We start from the raw sequence: 19,235 nt of genomic DNA on the forward strand, positions 1-19,235 counted from the left end.
TTATCGACTTTGATATTTATGTTAACATGTCAATGCCCGTATTTTTAGTACACGATCTATCAAGAATTATTCATGAGGTAATCTTACTATGTGATTTGATATTTTATAAAGTCTCAATTACTAGAAACACTAAAAACATCACACTAAAAACAAAATATACCGTGAAATTCACGGGCCAAAAAACTAGTTCCTAATTAAAAAGGCAGAAGATAAACCACACATTGAAAACTGAAATTCAATTCTTAACTGAAAGCACAGGGTTCATATCACCGTCATCTAATGCAACTTTCTTCTTTTTTCTTAGTGTGCAAGCACTGCCTATGACATTATTCTCTTTATTTGTAGGACAATTATTTCCATAATGACCAGGAGTGCGACATATTGAACAACGTCTTATTTGTTTTGAACTCTTTTCCGCTCTTTAGGCGCTTGTTTTTAGGAGGTCCCTTGATTTTCGATTTTGGGGGACATAAAATGGTCTCACCATCTACAATATGATCAGTACCTTCAATTTTTTTACTTTCAAGCACTTCGTCATTACTGTGAGGTGATTCTTCGAGATTAATATTCTGATCATCATCCATCAATTCTTCATTATTCATATTTTCCATTTCCAAAACATTGACCATGTCCATATGGCATGTGCTTTGATGATCTTCAAGCTTCCAACGAATCGGCAAGTATATTGAAGGAATATTATGATAGTCGGTTTGGATAAAAACTCGCAATATGTAGTGACAAAGTATCCCAAGAAACTCAAATTGTTTACAGCTACACATTGAGATCTTTCCATCCCAAAAAAACTTTTTGATTTCAACTCTTTTCAGCTTCATGATACCTTACGGCAAATTTATGATCGTCTCTATTAACTTGACATATTGACTTGCTTTTTTATTTTCATCCTTAAACTTTTGAAAAGCGAATGGAGTGAAGACTTCAGAAGCTTGTCGTTCCAATGGTGATGTAACCCTTAATACTTGCATCTTAGTAATGGCTAACATGTTATCATGAGATTGTTTTTGCATAAATTCTTGAACAACAATGTCAATCTGTAAAATATAAACCAAACGTTTTTCATACAATGTACTATATGTGCATTATTAGCTGAAAGAGTGCGTCAAAATAAAACTAAAACAATAGTCAAAGCATTAAAGAACTGCAAAAAGAGTTAATTGCATACCTGCTTGGCAAGATCACTTAGCGTATAGTTAGATTAAACAAATCTCTTAATAAAACCATTAATGTACTCTGATCTACCGGTAGTTGTCATTCCTCCGAAATAGTAACTCCGAAGATAAGCTGGTACCCAAAAATGTTTGATTTCATATAACCCCTTAACGTGCTTGTTGTCATGCAAATTGTATTTGGCAATTACTAGAGGCCACTGACTCTCAAAATCTTCGATAACTTCTAATTTATAGAGCTTATAGAAATCTTTACACCAGCTCTGGTAGTCATTGCGGAGAATAGGTGCAAACCACCCACTAAATTTGTAAGTTATATGCCATATACAAAAACAATGTTTAGTAAATGGCAACTTTGTGGCTATTGCTTCCTTTATCCACTGATCTTGATTTGTTATTATTGTTTTTGGTGCTTTTTTCATTGCTGCTACAAACGTCTACAAAAAATACCATATATTAACGAAACGAAACTGAGTGAAGAGATATAAAAATATGTAGCAAGATTAATGCAATGATTATTATGGCTAATTGAACACAGGTATCTAATAGTAATAAGCATTAGTAGTTAAATTTAATATAATGTTATAAGCTACGTATAGAATAAATCTTACGTTCATTAGCCATTAAAACGTTGATGTCGTTTCATTCTGAAGGAGAGCAAAACCAAACAATATTGTCTTCCCATGATTATTAACTTCAACAAATATTCCACAAGGCATGCCATATATGTTAATCTTGTATGTTGTATCAAAAACAACAACATATCCGTATCTTTCATATCATTCAAAACATGGAGCAGGACACCAAAAAAATGTGCTCTAATTTTTTTTATTGATCCATGTATAAACATACCTGAAGTTGGGATTTTTTTCTTAGCAAGATTTTAAAAAATCTAGTAGATTCATAACATCATTTTCTGCAACTTTTCCCTTGGTTCGGCAAAAAAGGTTACGAACATCTCTTTCAAGAAACGGAAGTTCCCCATGCTCTATTTTTTTTTCAAGTTCAAGCACGCAGATAATTTGACGACGGACTGTGAGTCATGCATCTTTTAGAAGTATACGATTCTCATCCTCAGAACATATGTTATGGTTGATGGGAAGAAAACATGTTTGTGATGGAGAAAGTAGGTTATGATAATGGTTGGTTACGTTTGTTGTCACATGCCATTGATTAGGAAAAATTTCATTAGAACACCGCCATTTTATCCGCATATGTGCATTGCACTTACATTTGGAAGACATTCTCTTTCTCTGCTCTTTGTTCGGGTTAATTGCTTTTAATGGTTGACTTCCACCACGATGACAAAAGAAGTCTTGCCTAACAATTCTCCCGTCTTTGTTTTGGGTGCGATCTCTACGAATACTAAAACCGTGATTACGTGCATAATTTTGGTAGTGAAAGAATGCTTCTTCTTCACTCAAAAATGTTTGACCGACAAATGGCTCAAATTGGTCGACTTCTACAGGTTGTGCTTGAATGCAGGTATGTATAACATCTTCAATAAGTGATGTAGTTTCATGCTCATCCGTGGGCAAATTGTTTAGATCAAACATTTTTTTTTACATAATTCTAACTTGCCTCTTTTTTTTTTTTGGAAAAGAGAAGTGCATAAATAAAATCAAGAGAACAAGAGTACAAGAAGATCAGGGGGGGTCGGGGGGAAGCGGTTCAATGGCCGCTACAAAGTCACTAGTACAAAGGCGAAGAACGAAAGGTGGGGCAACGTCCCAATTAATACAACCATTACTAGAACTACTATCAACTAAACCGGCTTTGGCAAGAGCATCCGCAACAGCATTAGCAGATCTTTTCTCGAAGACAATCTTCAAGCGGGGGGAGCTATCCAAGAGATCCCTACACTCAAGAATAACATTAGCAAATTGACCACAAGGCTGAGCCTTACTCAAAATAGAAGTAACTGCATTAAGGCAATCCGAAGCAATGATAAATCGATCCATAGACGCAAGGCCGGCCCTAAGACCCTCCCTAATGGCTAAGACCTCCCCAACGAAGGGGGAAGGGGCAAGAAGCCGCCTAGACCAACCCCGAACCCAAGATCCTAAGTCATTCCTAATCACACACCCAATACAAGCTAAAGAATTTAGGGGGGAGAAAGCCGCATCAACGTTGATTTTAAACCAACAAAGCGGGGGAAGGGCCCAACTACAAGAGTAAGAGGCAGAGGTAGACCCGGGTGAGGAGGGAGGAAGGCTAGGAGACGAGGCAGAGGTCCAAGACTGGGCAAGGTTGTTCGTGGCATCACGGAACAAGTGGGGCGGTCTAGGGGGGGTAGCATTGAAGGTAGAGTCGCACCTTTGGATCCAAAGACGCCACAGAAGAAAGGAGAAGAGAGTAACCCAAGATGGGTTACGGGAAGTGCAGTTAACATGGATCCAAGGCTGGAGATCGAGAGAGAAGAAGGATTGATCGACATTGAGGAGAGTCCAAACAGAGGTAGCAGTACTACAATCACGAAGAATGTGGATAGAGGATTCCTCGAGGGAGGGATTGGGGCACAGGAGGCAAGCTGGGGAGGGGAGGATGGTTCTTTTAAAGAGGGTCTTATTATGCGGCAACTTATCCCACCACACCAGCCAAAGGAAGAACTTGATTTTGGGGAGGGTAGGGAGGTCCCAGATCCAGTCAAGAGTGGGAGTGAAGGTGGGTGGACGGTTGCTCAAATTGATGATGGAAGAATAAGCAGAGCCAACCGAGAACTTATGACTAGGGGCAAGGCTAGTGGTAAGGAGGTCAGGCTTGCAGGCAGAAGGGAGGGGGATGGCGAGGATAGTGTTTACCAGATCGGTGGGAAGGACAAAATCCAGGTTATCAAGGGCCCAGGCGCCATTGGAAATGATAAACTTAAGCTTAGCATTAGATGAAGTAGCGGAGAGGGGGCCGTGGATAATGTTCCGAAGAGGGCCAAGGGAGGACCAACAATCAGTCCAAAGGCAGATAGAATCACCGTCACCAATAGACCAAATGGTATGATTCCGGAGGAGGGGGAGACCCAAGCCCACGTTTTTCCAAATGTGTGAGCCCTTAAGGAAGGAGTAAGAAGAACGGGTTGGGTACTTACTTTGGATAGCAGCCGAGGCAAGAGAGTTCTTATTGAGGAGGAGATTCCAGCTGAGCTTGGTAGAGTAGGCATCATTGAGAGGGCGAGCGGCCTTGATACCTAAACCCCTGTGGGACAGGGGCAGGGTCACAAGGTCCCAGTTAGAGAGATGAAGTTTCTTGGAAGAGGATCCCGACCAGAGGAAGGATTTTGTAATCTTATCAATATCTCCAAGAATGGAGGAGGGGAGGCGAATGCATTGCATGGAGTGAGAGGGGATGGCACTAATAGTGGAGTTAATGAGGCAAAGTCTCCCAGCCTTGGTTAAGAAGTTGGCTTTCCAGTTAGAAAGTTTAGATTGGATCGCATCAACAATGTGTCGAAGATCAGCCTTCTTAGGTTTGGTCCCTTTGAGGGGGAATCCCAGGTAGGTGCCAAGATTGGAGGTGGCTCTAATGCTAAGGGCAGTTTCAAACATCTCAATATGGGCAGGAGAGGTGTGTTTTGAGAAGAGGAGTTTGCTTTTTGAAAAGTTAATCTTCTGTCCTGAGGAGGAGCAGAAGGTATGGAGAGTGTCTTGGATGGCACACAGGTTCTTTTCCGAGGCCCTCCCGAATAGGAGAATGTCATCAGCAAAGAGGAGGTGGGAGAAGGAGACTCCGCCTTTACCCAGGGGGAAGGGAGACCAGTCACAGTCGTCACAAGATTGGTGTATGAGGGTTGAGAGTGCTTTCATGCACAAGATGAAGAGATACGGGGAGAGGGGGTCCCCTTGCCTAATGCCTCTAGAGGGGAGGAAGCTAGGAAGGAGGGTACCATTAAGAGTCACCTGGGTGGAAGAGGAGGATATACAGTGCATGATAAGAGAGATGGTGTCATTGTCAATTTTTGCGTTGAAAAGACAGAGGCGGATGAAATCCCACTCAAGACGATCGAAGGCTTTCTCGAGGTCGAGTTTAAGGGCAAACCAACCAAGTTTGCATTTAGAGGTGTGCATAGAGTGGAGGATTTCAGAGGCAATGATGAAGTTAGTGTCGGTACCTCGGCCAGGGATTGAGCTACCTTGATTGGGAGAAATGATCTTGTGCATGAGGGGTTTGAGGCGGTTGACAATGATTTTGGTGATGATTTTATAAGAGGTATTACAAAGGCTGATGGGGCGAAAGTTTTTAATAGTTTGGGGGGATGGGATTTTCGGGATGAGGGAGATGGCGGTTTTGTTGATGCACTCAGGAACACTTTTTAACAGAAAGACGCGTTGAATGAAGGGGATTAGGTCGGTTTTAACGATGTGCCGGCACTTCTTGTAGAAGCCAGCGTGATAGCCGTCAGGTCCAGGGGCTTTTTTGGAACCCAAGCTAAATAAGGCGAGGCGGATTTCATCTTCAGAAGGGATTGTGAAGAAAGTGATGGGAGAGGGGCAAATGTGATCAACCCGGTTGATAAAGGTCTTGTCTGTGGTGTAAAGGGAGTTAAAAAAATCGGTAATGTGAATAGCAAGATCATCCCTGCCGGAGATAGTGTGGCCAACCTCATCGACTAAGGAAATAATACGGTTAAAACTACGCCGGAGAGTGACCGACTTCTGAAAAAAGGCCGTGTTCCTATCACCGTCAATGAGCCAGTTGATACGGGCCCTATCCTGCCAGTAAAGGTGTTCCGAATCGAGGACCCGATCAAGGTCCTGGGAGAGAGAGTCGTGAAGATGGTTGAGGTAGTCAGAATTGGGAGCGTTACAAAGGTCACGCTGGACCCCACGGAGACGGGCATTGAGGGCATTTTTATTCTTTTGGATGCTTCCAAAGACATTATTAGCCCAGGTCGAGAGAGTAAGGCTGAGGGAGAGGAGTTTGTTGGGAATCTCACCGCGAGAAGAAGACCAAGAAGACTCAATCGTGGGGAGGAAACAGGGGTCGGACACCCAAAAAGACTCAAACTTAAAGGCTCTAGGTGTAGCACGAATGGGGAGGGTAGGGCGCAAGAGGATTGGGCAGTGGTCGGAGGAAAGACGGGCAAGGTGGACATTGTGGGAATTAGGATAATGGTCAAGCCAGGTCTGATTGACCCACACACGGTCAAGCCTCTCAAGGATGGGGTTGTGTCGTCTTTTATTAGTCCAGGTAAACTTAGGGCCGGAAAAACCAAGGTCAATGAGGTTACACGTGTCCATGGTCGATTTATACAAATTAATTCGGTTCCACTTAACACTATTACCCCCAAATTTTTCGCAAGAGTCAGTGACCTCATTAAAGTCGCCAATGCAAATCCAAGGGTGGGAAAGATTTTGGGAGAGGGCGGTCAAGGCAGTCCACAAGTTAATACGTTGTTTGAATTTAGGGCTAGCGTAAACAGCAGATAAAAGAAAAACAAAATTATCGTGAGTTACCTGGGCCACCACATTGATCATCTGAGAACCCTTATCCACCAAAGAAATGGCGACATCCCTAGCGTTCCAGAGAATAATGATTCCGCCCGTGAAGCCGACGGGGTCCAAAATTTCCCACGAGTCAAAGGGAAGCTTGCGCACAATAGTCACAGAATTGGGAGAGTTGGTACGGGTTTCGGAAAGGATAACAATGTTAGGCTTGTGGGCATTGATGAGGTAAGAGAGATGGGTGGTGAAGGACGGTCTAGCAATTCCACGGCAATTCCAAAACAGGATGTTCATATTGGCAGGGAGGGTGTGAGAGACCATATCATCATTCAGAAAGTTTAGATTTATTGCGCCCTCCTCCACGGCGTGGTTTTTGTTCAGAGGGGCGCTCGGTACGACGGCTTCCGAGCCTTGCAGTGAGAGGAGCGCTTCTCGGAGGTCCCAGGTCAGAGCTGCCCAGGAAAGCCATACTGACAGATTTTCCAGTGGGCCCGACGTCCTGAAGGCAAGGATGGTGTTGGAGTGACTGGGCACCACCAATTGCCTCTCCACTGAGGTCAACAACAAGACCGTCCTCAATCGAGGCAAGATGGGAGTGGGGTCCACAAGGAATTCCAATGATGGCGGGATCACTGGAGCAAGGCACAGGTGGTTCGGGAATTTTACGAACCAAAGGAGAAAGCAGCGGAGCACAGGTGGCAGGGCTTTCAGGTCCCCTAGATCGGGGAGGTGAGCGGGTGCTATGAAGCGGGACGGGAGACGGGTGGTTAGAAGGTTCAGGTTGAGGCAGTGGGGAGGGGGGGATAGGGATTGGCGAGGATGGCTCTGAGAGTTGGAGCGTGAGCTTGAAGAGAGACGAGGCGAGGTTCGAGAATGAAGATTGTTTGATTGATGGGGACTTCTGGATTGGTGAGGGGAGGGGGTTGGGAGGAGGCCCTTAGAGGAGCCTCTGGGTGGAGGAGGAGTACGGTCAGGGGAGTGGGGAAGGTTTGGTCGCTGTGGTCGGGGTGGAAGAGGAGTTGGGGTGGGCGGTAGGAGGAGGGGATTGTGCAGCGGAGGAGGATGTGGTTTTGTAACACCCCCATACTCCAAGTGCCTTACCAGGACCACTCAGGTATGGAGACATCACCATCTCGGTTGCCCGAGGTATGATAATCAAATAGACAAAATAGAAACAACATTTATTATAAGTGCTTTAATGAAAAGTTACAATCCTCAAACCAACTGAAAGTACAATACATTATTCCAACTAACTGTGCTCAAATGAAATGTAAATAAAGACTAAACTACAGCGGAAGACTCTATCGTCATGTCGTGGCCATCCCCACTATCCAAGACCATCTCTATACTCGCTCAATATCTGCTCACCATCCCCGAATGGATCACCGCAGTTTTACAAAACAACACCGGGTCGATACTAATCACACAATCAAAATAGATAATAACAATAAGGCAAACAGACAAATGAATCCGTCATACATACACACAACACCAACTCCCATCATCATCTCAACACCGATCGTCCACTGGACCCAGCCACGCCAGATGGGGGACCGCAGCCGTTCCCACCTAAGCCCCGCTCATCGTACGAGCGATAACCCTGTATCATTAATGTGCACATCCCCTTCCGTGGCGGGTTCCACGAAGGGCGAAACTAGGGCGTGAGATCACTCCCGCAAGTGACCCCACTCGGTAGAGAACGCATCTCGAGAACCATCACAACCAATCACAATCACAATCACAATCAAACAGCTAACTACAAAGACATCACCAATATCCCATTATGGGACTAATACCGAGTAGGAAATCCTACCCGGAAAGCAAACACGCAGACGATCTAAACAAATTTGTCTCAAAACGGCTCCTCTACGAATTCTCCTCCTATCACACATAACACATAAAGGCTACCAATTACTTACTTACTCATAAAAACCCCCAAATTCCTAAATTAGGGTTTCAACAATCTTAACAAAACATTATAGAAATTATATTAAAAGCTTACCCTCGACGCAAGGAATCCAACGACACGAACTACGATACGAACCGACCGTCTGAACTCCGGGAATTGTCAAGAACGCGATTAGGAAGAAGAACCAGTTGCTTTCTCTCTTAAACAGGTTTTAGGTTTTGTAAAAAGTGATTTAAAACAATGACGAATATCTTTAAATACCTTAATCGCGTAATTAACAAAACCCGAGAAAACTCCCCCGTAAAACCGGACACTCGATCGAGTACCTAAGGTACTCGATCGAGTACCCTACTCGATCGAGTGCCCCACTACTCGATCGAGTGCCCAACAGGTCAGAAACTATTTATCTTCGCAACTTGCCCTTACTCGACAGAGTAAGGGCTACTCGATAGAGTACCCCCAAGACATATAAATACGGAGTATTACAGTCTTCCCTCCTTAAAAAGAACTTCGTCCCCGAAGTTCAACCCATACATAAAAACAAACATGCTAACTCGATCAAGACACAACAACGTAACTAAGAACTCGAAACAAAACTCCAACCCAAACATGATCTCGTAACACCAACTCCACTAACTATTCCTACCTCCACAACATGGCTCACGATATCGTATCAACTCCACATATATATATCTCTCACGACACCAACTCCATACATAACCAACTACCATCCTCTAATGCCGCTAGCTCCATAATATCATCCACTATCAAATCCAAAATCAAGACACTCATAGACATCAAACGGGATGTTACATTCTACCACCCTTAAAAGGAACTTCGTCCTCGAAGTTTACTCACACTCATAATCTCATCATCCAACTGTCAACACTATCGAAGTATTCTCGCATTCCTAACATCAAACTACTACAAGCACGTCCGTGACCTTTTAACACTATCAACCACAACATATACAAATCTATATCTTATGCTACACCAACACTCTACTTTCAAATATACTACCATATGCACACCCATCAAAATCTCTTTTATCACATCCTACTCCTCTTAAGATAAATGTTACGTCCTCGTAACTCACTAATACTAAATACTAAATACATCTCATTACTCTCTTTACCACCACATGTGTAAGATAACCATTTATAAACCAAACACTTACCATGCATATATCCAAGGCTCTCTTACTTAAACATTTCTCATAACTCAACTCATTTGGCATACCACCTAACCTATACCATAAAACTCGTAGCAAAATCACCATACTAACTCTCCATTATTTCTGCAAAACAACATACCTCTCTATGTAAGGCACTTATCTCCCGTAGCATAACTCACGATCCACACTCGTTATGTACACGCACACTAGATCATCAAGTTCTTTCTTCCATTACCGCAAAACTCATACACAACTTAACATGACACTAATTCCCAATACCCTACACTCACTGTCTCAACAAAAGATTATGAACCACCTGCATCTTTCGGGTCATTACCACACATGTTCTACGACTCACTTGCCATTACCATGTCTATTGAAACCTTAACTAGAACAAGATCATAATTATTGTAACGACCTCTCACAACCGTGTTCCATTAACAGAATATCACTATACCATGACAACAACGAAGACATATACAACTCTATTCCACATCATACTCTACCCTCATTCTCAAACTGAAACTTGTAAGAAACATCATCAAACAAAACAACAGTCTATCTGTCCAAACTGAAACTCATAAGAAACAACAACAAATAAAACAACGATTTATGTATAACTGGTATGTACTTTCGAAAACTCGTATCATAATAATCCCGCCTACTCCACCACAACCGGTGACGACATCGCAACACCACCACCAACAGCCGCATCGCAGTGCGAAAATACCCGCATCACAACACTAAATATCGTGCCCGGATCACCACCCGAGGCACCACAACCACATCGATAGACATCACAACTGCATACGACTCCCATAAACACTGACTGAGCATAACTTCTCAGACAAGAAAAACTTACTCAAATCCACTTTATTAAATCACCACGCAACACATTATATGGATAAACAGATAAGCATCTCATGAACATCATTTCTACCATTTCACGGAATACACATGTGTTATTAATACACATAAAATTACAACTAGCCGTGTCAAATTAATCGAATTATTACCTTTTTGGACATCATTCAATTAAATTACCGTGTCCAACATATATATATTACAGAACATTCATAAAACAACTTTATAATTATCACACCATACCACTTCTTGTGAGGTCAGAACCTCACACAAACATTTACACATATAACATAGACCCATAATCACATCCAACCAATCAATCCTGATCACGTAAGTTACCACTCACAAGGGTTACCTGTCGCCCGAGCTTAACTCATATGCCCCTCATAACAATGTCCCCCATTCGCACAACCATCACTTCCTGCCAAGTATAACCATACCATTACTATTCAACTATTAGCATCCGCCTCATCTAACCACATCTTATACCCTCTCATAATTATACACAACAATCCGGTCCCTACCAAAACAACCTCTTTTGAATTGCTACCTTTCTAATATACCATCACTCTTATCCATTAGTCACAAACCATAACACCACCACTGTCCGGACATCAAACCTTTTTCACTCATCTCTAAACATCGCGATTTCTTTCCTATCTTCGGTTAACATTCCAAATAACTTTCATCAAATTCACCAACAAAATTACATCAACATCATTCCCAATACTATCTTACTCGTATTTTCATCTCACTCTCCACCAATTATCTATTATCGTGCAAATTCTCCACCAACTTCTTACTCCCTTAATTCCCCGAAACTCATGATTAATCATGTTGTCCTGAAACTCCTATATAACCATTAGCTAACATCCTCGTGATACTATCACACATTTCGATGATTCCTTACCTTTATATCACATAACTCCGGGGAACATTTTCCTCGCTTACTTTTATCCTTCCTTTCTCTTTACACTCAATAATACCAATTAATAGTTCAACTCCTTATTTCTTCTACCTAACTCTTTAGTAAACCAGTTACCTTCTCATCGCTCTAAAACCCAAATCCCATTATTTTATATCGATATCACCTCACTCTTTCTTACCATGGATCTTCTCTTATTATGCTATCACTCACACTTGCCACTAATCTATCCATAAAATCCACGTTCACTGTTTAAACAATTGCATCTCCCTTTTTACATCTCTAGAAATCAAAATTCTCTTTTTATACCGTTAATTGCCCAAGGAAATCACACATTAGTTTCACCTCTTAATAAACCAAATCTTCCAAACTCACTCACTGTCTACAAACCGAGCTCGCAACATGTCTCCATAAAGTTCACTATATACCGCTCTTCTCAACCTCTTTAAAACGAACTTTCGGTATATATAATCTTGACTCACACGATTCCTAACCATCTCCCTCCATAATTCTTTACACATCTCAAGCTGCCACTATCCACATCCTTACTTCCAATCTTTTTATTCTCACGTTCCTTAGACTCACATCATCCTTTGCCCACATTCACTTACTTTTACGTTACTCAACATACAAACATATCACTCATCTCATCTCACAAAACATGCTCTATGTCTCTATACACCATACCAATCTTCCTTTTTTTTTTCCACTATCTATCACAACACATATAACTCATGTCCTCCCACCGAACTCATACTCACCACAAAGCCACTCACTACACCACAAGATTGGGTAACTTACGCGTCAAGACCAACATACATGTAAAACAATGCATAAAAGAGCAAAATAATAACTTTGAATTAAACATAATATGCAACGAATTCAAAAGATAAGCATATGACCCAAAACAGGGGTCACTAGATCGAGTACAGGCCACTCGATCGAGTAAGGGACTTACTCGATCGAGTAGGTCAAGATCAGAAGCACGTAAAACAAATCACCAGGGCTACTCGATCGAGTAACTGAGGTACTCGATCGAGTGCCCCCTTACTCGATCGAGTACCAAGGATACTCGATCGAGTACCCTAATTCTCAGCACTGACCAGTTTTCGTAAAACAGTCATAACTCACTCATTACTTGGTCAATTTGGGCGTGTGACCTATCGTTAGAATCGTAAAAGGACAAGCTATCATCTCCAATTGGAATCACATCAAAATCATTTATGCATCTCAAGTTATAACAGTTTAAAGACAACCTCTTTATAAACGAAAAACACAACTATTGATTTTTACTTCCCAAACGACTTAAACAACAACTAAGCAAACAAAACCAGTCCAAAACTCATAAAACCAGTATTCGTAATCATATGTTACTATTTTCAAAAATCAAGCAACAACATTCATCATGCACATAGGTTATTTAACTTGTCAATCACGATTTACCCACATAAACATGCTCCACCCATGAATTTCATATTCTTATGCAATTACTTACTTAATCTCTTCCAACTAATTCATCAATTACAGCTACACACTTCTTACAACATATACCCATGAACAATCGTGGACAAGTACATAAACTTATCATACAACTCTATGCAGACAAAATATACGTATACAACACAACATTTCTATTCACATGTTATTATTATGTCACATTATGAATCATCCATCATGTTTCTCATTCCAACCACAGTTCTATATATCTCATCAACAAGTTTCCTCATATCACCATTTTCTTTCACATGCTCAACTTTCTACTTCAACATCCAACAATTAACACATTCCATCACATTCATAAACCAGTTAACCAAACACACATACGACTCGACAAACACTTTCCCATGTGACCGGTTCAAAGTTGTAGGGCGACCCCTTGCGGCTTTAGGACGTCTCCCAGGCCTTTGCACTAGCTCCTACAACTTTTACCCCGGGTTCATTTTAATTGACTCCCTATGTTCATTAAGTTCATTGGTTACAGGTTTCAGGATCGTCGCTCTGATACCATTTGTAACACCCCCATACTCCAAGTGCCTTACCAGGACCACTCAGGTATGGAGACATCACCATCTCGGTTGCCCGAGGTATGATAATCAAATAGACAAAATAGAAACAACATTTATTATAAGTGCTTTAATGAAAAGTTACAATCCTCAAACCAACTGAAAGTACAATACATTATTCCAACTAACTGTGCTCAAATGAAATGTAAATAAAGACTAAACTACAAATGGAAGACTCTATCGTCATGTCGTGGCCATCCCCGACTATCCAAGACCATCTCTATACCTGCTCAATATCTGCTCACCATCCCCGAATGGATCACCGCAGTTTTACAAAACAACACCGGGTCGACTAATCACACAATCAAAATAGATAATAACAATAAGGCAAACAGACAAACCGAATCATCATACATACACACAACACCAACTCCCATCATCATCTCAACACCGATCGTCCACCGGGACCAGCCACCGCCATGGGGGACCGCAGCCGTTCCCACCTAAGCCCCGCTCATCGTACGAGCGATAACCCTGTATCATTAATGTGCACATCCCCTTCCGTGGCGGGTTCCACGAAGGGCGAAACTAGGGCGTGAGATCACTCCCGCAAGTGACCCCACTCAGCCGAGAACGCATCTCGAGAACCATCACAACCAATCACAATCACAATCACAATCAAACAGCTAACTACAGCACATCACCAATATCCCATTATGGGACTAATACTGAGTAGGAAATCCTACCTGGAAAGCAAACACGCAGACGATCTAAACAGCTGTCTCAAAACGGCTCCTCTACGAATTCTCCTCCTATCACACATAACACATAAAGGCTACCAATTACTTACTTACTCATAAAAACCCCCAAATTCCTAAATTAGGGTTTCAACAATCTTAACAAAACATTATAGAAATTATATTAAAAGCTTACCCTCGACGCAAGGAATCCAACGACACGAACTACGATACGAACCGACCGTCTGAACTCCGGGAATTGTCAAGAACGCGATTAGGAAGAAGAACCAGTTGCTTTCTCTCTTAAACAGGTTTTAGGTTTTGTAAAAAGTGATTTAAAACAATGACGAATATCTTTAAATACCTTAATCGCGTAATTAACAAAACCCGAGAAAACTCCCCCGTAAAACCGGACACTCGATCGAGTACCTAAGGTACTCGATCGAGTACCCCCCTACTCGATCGAGTGCCCCAGCTACTCGATCGAGTGCCCAACAGGTCAGAAACTATTTATCTTCGCAACTTGCCCTTACTCGACAGAGTAAGGGCTACTCGATAGAGTACCCCCAAGACATATAAATACGGAGTATTACAGGTTTATTGTCGTCATGGTTAAATTTTTTGTTGGATGAGTTGGTTTCTTGTTTGTTTGCTTTTTGGATGAGGGGTAGGAGGGATTTTATATTAAATTTGGGTAGAGGGAGATGGGGTTGGTAGATATTATGTGAGAAGGGGTCCAGGAAACGTTTGAAATTGACAGGAGATAGAGAGCAGAGTACGGAAAGATTTGTGTTTAAGGGAAGGGTGTCAGTGATAGGAGGGGTGGAAGCTAGGAAAGGGGGGAGTGCGGGTTTTGGGGTAAAAAGGGGGAAGCTACTTTTCTCCTTAAAGGGGATAATGGACCAGTTCTGGTTCTGAAAAGTGACAGGTAAAGCATGTGACTGAGAACACTTAACAGGTTCAGTATTAACCACAGGGCAAGGCACGGTACTTTGCGCAGACGGACCATTGACATTGACCATACACGACCCACTGCATCTACTCTGACATTTAAAACAGAAGACTTGTTTGTCGGCTAACGTGACCTCTTGACGAAAGGACCCAATCCAAACGTTGCAAGGCGGCGGTTTTGATTGATCCAGGTGAACCGAGATCCGAGCAAATCTTGCATTGTTATTTGTTAATCCATTACTGAACCTCTTTGATGTAAAATTTGTTTAGGGCATAATATACTTAGGAGTATCAAGTTATTTATCACTTCAGTGAGGGCAATAATGTAATTTCGTTAGCAAAAGAACCCCACTTAACGTAAAAAGCTAGGTTATTTGATAAGATTTATTGAGATAATACCTAATTTATAGGAAACAAATACAAAGAGCCAACTTCTATCCTATTTTCTAGCAACTTTCTTAGTAATTGCATGGAGTTAACATTCTCCTAATAAAAAAAACTCATAACTAATAAATCATGGATTTAAAATGGTAGCAACTCAAGAAGAGGTCTTAAGCTTTGAATCTCCACAACTGCATTTACATTATATTTTAGTCAATATTTATCAATAGAGACTTATTCGTACGTCCACTTTAGTAGCTTGCTTGGTAATTAATACTCCGTAGTCTATAATAATTTATCAGCAGTTTCAGTTAAGTGTGCTTAAAAAATAAGAAAAGAAAAAACTAGAAAATTAAAATGCAACAAACAAAAGTAGTTTCAGTAAAACTAGTGATCGTCGGCGCTTTTGGTGGTTTTTTTCTATGGTATTTCTCACACTTTTTGGAGTACCCTGGTACCAAAATCGAAGATAGTGATTCCTTTGCACAAGGATTTTTAGGATCTAGGTAGCACGGACACTTCTCCTAATCAGTCGTCCCGTGTCCGACACCGTGTCGGACACCGACACTCCTCGGACACACGTCGAAACGTGTCGGACACCTACAAAGCCGTGTCTAACTTTATACATTTATTTGGGCACGTGTCCGACGCGTGTCCTTGGTATTTCGGCCGTGTCCGACGCGTGTCCATGACATTTGGACATCATTTGGGGTGAATGATGTTCTTTAAGCGTGAAATGAGCTGTCGAAAGAGATTGATTAAAAGATTCGTTTGGATGGTAAATGAAAACGAGTTATAATCAAGGGCAAGTTTTAGCTTCACTTATTTACATTTAATATCAAATACTTTTATAAAAATAAAATCGAACGTTTATAATTATAAAATATATATTTTATTAAATTTAAATAACGTGTCCCGTGTCCTAAAATTCAAGGGATGCCGTGTCACGTGTCCGTGTCGTGTCCGTGTCCCGTGTCCGTGTCCGTGTCCCGTGGCCGTGTCCGTGTCCGTTTATAATTATAAAATATATAGTTAGGATTCTCAGGTATTATGAAGATGGTTTTGTTAATGGGTCTTGCACTGCTTGATTTTTTCAACTCGAATACTTCATCATGCGACTCATACAATCTAAACCCTCGCTTTGTCGCAATTACAAACGGCTTCGTAGCGTTGTACTCCGTATTATGCATGGTTTTTTAGCGCCCCGGTGACTACGAAGAGTTGTTCTTGTTTTGTTGGGCTTGTTGGTTTTCTGATTGAATGTTTTTGCATTGGTGAGATACGAAAGGCGTGTACTACACCGTCCATGGTGGTTCTTAAGGGTTATAGTGGTCGGGCTGTCGATTTTGGGTTCTTCAAGTTTGCAGCGGCCATCGCGGTGTGCATCACTCAGAATGTGTTTGGATTTTGGTCTGTTTATTCGTGCTTCATCTTTGTCATTTGTTTTATATTGATTTCTTTACATAATATTATTCCTAGGACATTTTATTGCATGGACCCTGATATGGGTTTGTTTGCTACCAAGAGTAGCCCATATTACATACCTGACTCACGGCCATCTTAGACAAGTTGACCTTATTATTATTTTGTTGGTGTTGTTGGCTTGACGCTTTGGCTCTTGGTCGTTGTATGTTGTATCAAGGATTCAAGACCACTTTGTTGATTATGTATCCTTTGTTTTGTTACGCATGGTTATTGTGACCGAAAATAGTTGTATGTGTTTTTGGGGCTTATCTGGTTTCTGGTTTAATGGTTTTGAATTGGGGAACTACTAAAGACGTCTACTATATCGTCCGTGGTGGTTAAAAGTTGTGGTCGGGCTGTCGATTTCGGTTTCTTCAAGTTTGTAACGTCACTTAAAATGTGTTTGGGTTGGGTTTTAGTTTATTTATTCGTGCTTCATCTTTGTCATTTGTCATTTGTTATTTGTCATTTGTTTGGCGTTGATCATTTATCTCCATGATATTTAATTTGCTTGGATTGAATGACATGGGTAGTATGTTAGTGGTTGCTACAAAGTGTATCAACCTATATCTTAGTCATGGCAAAAACTCACTCCCTCCCATTTCGTCATTTGTTTACCTATTATATTTTTAAGTGTCTCTTAGTCAATTATTTACCTTTCTATTTTAAAATGGTCTTTGATGACTAATTTGATTCTATACATTAAATTGGTCTACTTGTCATCTAATAATTGGTCATCTCGTCTTTTCTTAGTCTTTGTGCGGTTGTGCCAAAACCAAAGATAAACAAAACTCCGCCTGTGAGTGTTTTCGGGCATTTACTGTCGGTCCCAAGCCCGGAGAAGGGAGGAGGGTTGCGGTAGTGTCGACGTGGGAATTCGGTCTATCCACCTTCGTTTTGAAAAATCGTTTGGAGTCGCCACCAAATTTAAAGAAATTTGGAAGCCAATCTCAAAACAGATTTAGTTCGTTGTTGAAAGTACGTGATGGGAAGTTCGTGAATACTCCCCACCCCCACCCCCGGTTGCAATAACGACTTCTACTAAGGACTACGATGGCTAATTGGGTGAGTACGATCTTTTGTATGATTGTGCAAAAACCATTTTGATCTTAACATGTGAGTTTGATTTCTAATCATTTAATGCAATTTAAAATACTTTGTCCAAGTTGTTTAGCATGTGAGATTGATTTGAAACTATACTAACAAACATTCACAAACATGGTTTAGATGGAATTGGGGAGCCATTGGGGAGCTAAGCTATTACAACCCAGATGATTCTCGTTGACTCGATGTGCAAACAATGGAATTAAAGATACAACTCGATCTAATTATAATTATTGCTAAACAAGGACCAAACCACATGCCTATTCTAAACGCCTTGAAATTTGTGCCAATGGTGAGGCCATGGCTCACATGGACTTCGTCCTTGGCCTCATCATCGTTTTGCGCACTCACTTCGATTTAATTAGTTAAATATTTCAGTTTAACTAGCTAAAGCAAATATTTTGTAAATTCATTTTGATACAAACTAATAGACGGACATTCGACCCTTATTAATTAAATTACATCAAATCAAAATGATTACAAAAATTACCACGATTGAATTACAACAACAATTGAAATAAAACAGTTATAATTAAGCAAAAACCAATAAAAACGGATCAAACATGGCACGAAGGCCGAAGCTCACACATGGTCTAAGTGGGAGTCAAAATTGACTATCCTAGTCATCGAATGTCATAAAACGGATGTTAAGCATGCACGTTTTAACTAGCGAGAATGTCGACGTAGAAAAATGAATTCATTAAATTCTTTAAAAAAATTCATCTAATTAATCCTATGTCAAAATTCATATATGACCTATGAATGTCTAATTCATTTAACATATATTCTGCATATTAATTAGGCCAAGTTACGAATTAATAAAGACAAATGATATAAAAAACATGTATATATCATAAATCAAACAAAACAAACTAACATGTGATTTAAATTCTAAGTATTTCATAGTTAAAATAAAACGAGTTATTAAAACATATGAATCAAACTAAACTAATCAAAATTTCATTTTAATCAATTTAAAACTTCATTTAAAACACAAATTCATTTTATGTTATAACATGTAAACTATTCTAATTAACATGCTATTTGTCATAAATGAAAAACAAACATGTTATTATCATAAAATTTAATCCTAATCAGCACTTC

The 19,235-nt window shown here is 40.8% G+C and overlaps 1 pseudogene; it reads right to left on the bottom strand.

Annotated features, from left to right (window-relative positions):
- Positions 1-235: 235 nt before the first annotated feature.
- LOC141607306 (protein FAR1-RELATED SEQUENCE 11-like) lies at positions 236-2,741 on the bottom strand (annotated as a pseudogene).
- Positions 2,742-19,235: the final 16,494 nt, after the last annotated feature.

Source organism: Silene latifolia, chromosome 10 (genome assembly GCF_048544455.1).
Source record: "Silene latifolia isolate original U9 population chromosome 10, ASM4854445v1, whole genome shotgun sequence".
In the NCBI taxonomy this organism is placed as follows: domain Eukaryota; kingdom Viridiplantae; phylum Streptophyta; class Magnoliopsida; order Caryophyllales; family Caryophyllaceae; genus Silene; species Silene latifolia.